Source organism: Melampsora larici-populina, assembly GCF_000204055.1.
Source record: "Melampsora larici-populina 98AG31 unplaced genomic scaffold MELLAscaffold_71, whole genome shotgun sequence".
Classification (NCBI taxonomy): domain Eukaryota; kingdom Fungi; phylum Basidiomycota; class Pucciniomycetes; order Pucciniales; family Melampsoraceae; genus Melampsora; species Melampsora laricis-populina.
Window position 1 is genome coordinate 53,845 of NW_006768835.1, and position 4,521 is coordinate 58,365.

Genomic DNA, 4,521 nt, shown 5'->3' on the forward strand with positions numbered 1-4,521 from the left:
GATGCAAGCCTTCAAATTTCATCATAAGTTTAACCGAAACAGGCCAAATCATTACCGGAATATACCCGATGAATGATTCCAAAGGAATCTCTATTGAATGAGCCACATCCTGCACCAGATATAAAGACCTGGCTTCTGCTGATTCACTGAATCAAAGCACCGGTAACCATTCATATCTCTAGGATTTCGTGCTTCTTCGTCTATAAGGTGTATATGTGTACATATGTTGATCAATAGAGTTTCGACTAAGTGATCGGACTGTTTCAAGCATCCTGGTTTGCCAAAACAATTCTTACCATTCCATAGTCTTAGCCTCCGGGAGCATCAGGTTTGTACCCTCACAATCAAATCCAACTACTCATCATCAAGATGAAGTCCTCAAGGAAGCCTCGTCAGACCCGAAGGCATGTGTGCACTTGCACGACCTACGACTGCGTCTCTGGCCGATTCATAGACCCGAATGGAATCACTTGTCATGGTGTTGAGCTGAGTCCTGAGGCATTCGAGTCCCATCAACGCGCGGAACTACGACGTCAAGCTCTAGGAAGTGCGACCCCTGCAAATAAATTACAATCTTCACAGCTTCATCCAACCACTGAGCCTCAAGCAGGTAATCCAAGTGAACAAGACCTGGTTTCTCGGCTTGAACAAGTTGTCCTGAGTTCAAATCGACCTTTGAGATCATCTGATGGCGCACCAAATCCGCTAACCAATCAATCGACTACCACGAACAGTTCTTCCAGTCGATCAATCCCTGCTACACTAGTAAACCCCTCGAATCTTCATGATAGTCACGGAACAGAGGATGAAACCTCCAAGAACTTGCTTGCTTCAGTACGGGAGAGGAAAAACGGAATCCAATCCTATAATTGTGGTAAGTCTTTTGGATGTTTATTTATGAGCATGATCAATACTTACCTTATCCGGTTATATATGATATGAAGATCGATTTTTTCAATTCAGCTTAGAGAACGCCAACCCTGTACATCTACATGCAGCACTTTCAGCAGCTCTCATGAACGTATTCAGCCATGTGTCGATGAAGGCCACCTCATGGCTTCTTGATGTACAGCGAACAAATATTGAGCTTTCACTGAGACATGGACTGAAGCCGAATTCTTCAACGGCCGAGCTTGCTCCGTACGATGATGAAATTTTACGTCGGCTCCCGAAGACAATCTCGACAGTTTTTGGCTGGCTACAAATCGACCCAACTCTTACATACATGAATTGTTGTGCATCCTGTTTTGCTTTGTACCCTATTGAAAATGCTCCACCCATATGCAATCATTGACTTTCTAGCATCCCTGGTGGCCCACCCGAGTCCATTAATTTGGACACTGAATCTCTTGCTGAGCAATCCAACGACAGTACTCACGATTTTAGCGAGCGTCTCTGCGGTCAACCTTTACTACGGTCTTCAAGAGGTCGGCAGATTCCTATTCGACGCTATGCATTCCAGAGCTTTCCCGACTGGATTGCACGATTTCTTTCGCGGCCTGGTGTCGAGTCGTTGCTTGACGAGTCTTTGGAAGAATCTGCTAAAGCCTTCAATGCTGACGATCCTGTAAGAGATATCCATGAAGCTAAAATTTGGAAGGATTTTCGTGGTCCAGATGGCAAACAATTCACATCAACCAGTGGAAACCTCACTTTTGGAATCTTCGTTGATGGAATAAATCCATTTGGAAATAAACAAAGCGGACGTCATGCATCCATCAATTTCATTGTCATGGTATGCCTTACACTTCCCTTTCGGGTTCGATATCGACCAGAAAGCTTGTTCTTAGTCGGAATCGTTCCAGGCCCACGGGAACCATCACTCGAACAGATGAATTGGGTATTACGTCCCGTTGTCACCCAGCTGAAAAGTCTATGGAATGCTGGATTACATCTTTCGCAAACTCATCGCTATCAGAATGGACGTCATATCAGGGCTGCCTTACTACCATTCCTAGCCGATATTCCAGCATTACGGCGAGCTCTCGGATTCCCAAGCGCCACAGCAAACTACTTCTGCTCGATGTGCCTTTTGAAAAAGTCCGATGTAAAAAACTTTGATCGTTCAACCTGGTCTCCAAGGACCACTTGCCAACACAAGATATGGGCGTATCAAGCACGAGACGCTCAATCAGTAAAGGAACGAGAAAACATCTTTAAGACTCATGGAGTGCGTTACTCAGTTCTGATAGATCTTGAGTATTGGGACATAATCCACTTTCACGTGGTAGACTCCATGCATAACCTATTATTGGGTCTGTTAGCATGGCACTGTAGAAGGTTCTGGGTGATGAAGGAGATTGTGGATGAAGAAGACAAGACACCTACAATCAGTACTACAGAATTATTAAATCTCCTTTCAGAACACTCAAATCCTCTTCCAACAGGGTATCCCGCTGTGGAATCAGCAAATGAAGATGATCAACAAAGTGATATATCTCTTACAGAAAACACAGACTCGAGCGACGAAGACTTCATTCCTCTTGGAGAAGGGTGGAGTGGGAAGTGGGAACCACCACCGGTTGACCAAATAATATTCGATTCAGCTATGCTAGCGGATATCAACTCATTACTCCCACGCATCCATATCCCAAGCTGGATCAAGCGTGCAATACCTGTTCTCGGAAAAGCGTCCTTTGGTAAATTGAAGGCCGACGAGTGGAGAAATTTATTTACCATTCAATTACCTTTAATACTTATTCCAATGTGGTATGGTCATGATTCCGTCAAAACCTCACTTCTCAAAAGTTTCTGTCACTTAGTATCAGCAGTAAACCTGGCACTCAAGCGTGTGATGACATCAGATATAATCTCATCGTACCGCAATCACATCCAGAAATATCTAGAAGGCTGTGTTGTTCTGTTCGATCACTGTCAACCAACATGCAACCATCACCTTTCGATCCATTTAGCTGACTGTCTAGAGAGCTTTGGCCCAGTCCGCTCTTGGTGGTCTTTCCCTTTTGAAAGGTTGATGGGAGATATTCTAAAATCGTGTCATAATAATCATCTTGGTGAGTCATACACCCAGTTTGAAAATTTTGTTCGTTCTGTTCACTAGCTTACTGACATTTTATACTCAGGCGAACTTGAAATTACTTTCATGAAGAGTTTCTGCTGCGCAGGAAATCTGGCTTCGATACTCCAAGATGAAAAGCTTCCCGAAACTCTTCGGGCTTATGTTCCACATTTGAAAACCCTATACGAGTCACCAGAGAAACTCGAAAGACGTGTGTCGAACTCTAGAATGGAAACACTTGAACCTATGATCTTGGATTTGTTGATTAAGCGTTTAAATGCACAGCAAAAGGAAGACTGTACGTGGGTAGCACCAGAAAAATGGGCGTCAATGTCCAAGAAAAGCTCTCTTGGGTCAGCACCGCTCGCAGCACGAGCAATCTTTTATAATCAAGTCACACATTTGGGAGTGAACTTCTCGGTTTTTCAAGCAAGCCGGAAAGATAGTTTCATTCTATTCAAGTCACTGCACAAAGGCCATGCCTGCTTTGGGCGCATTCACCGCATATTTTCGCATCGCCGAAGTCCCGAACCAAACAAAAACATAAAAGATATGTGGCTATGTGTACATTCATTTCGCCCACTATCTTCTGATCAATACAATCCATTTTCACGAATTGATGAACCAGATGTGCAGGTAGAGTTACGCTTATGGGAAACACCTGAAACTGTTTTAGTACGATTGGATGAGATTGTAGCTCATTGTGCATGGATGATGTATAACGCAGGTTCCATTCACAAGAGTCTAAAGGTGTCAACAGTTGCTCTGGTATCTATGGAGCGATGATTAACCTTTTCTGTTTGTTTTGTGTGATTCAACTTGACGTCTACAGGTATATCATTGTAATTAAATCTTCTGTGATGAAAACTTGCAGAGCAATAGATGTATTTTGATGATGTTGATGCATTATCGTGACTTACCGCAACACAGGAACTCATTGGTGTCTTACTACCAATGGGACTGAGTCCATTTCTTACAAGTACAGAGATTGAGAACTATAAGCACACCAGCAAATGAAATGCTCAAGAACAAGTTTTCTCATCAGTGAGATTTCGTGCTTCCCTTCTGAGACTATTTTGGCTCTCCCCGAGCCGCCCACAACACAGGCATCAGGTAATTCATGGTGTGATGGAATTCAATTGCAGACAGAAGATGTATAATCGCGATGAAAAAATGAATTGAAATAAAAATGGAGTATTATATCAGGATTGCGACCCAATGACAAAACATCTAGATCTTTTCGAAAGTGAAATGAACTTGATCAATGCTTCAAATCAAGTTCTTTGAGCTGGAAAAAAGCCTCTTGAGTTCATTCCATTCGGTTACAACTCAAAACAGATTCTTAGGAGGGCTTCCAAGAACAATGAAAAGTAGAGAGTAGCTATCGCGCAGCGATTCCCTTGCAACCAAATCAGTATGCTATGACCTATCCGACCTTAAAAAGACCGATATATACTTGCCACCAAAGTTTTCTGCTCTAGAAAACTGGATCAACCTGAGGA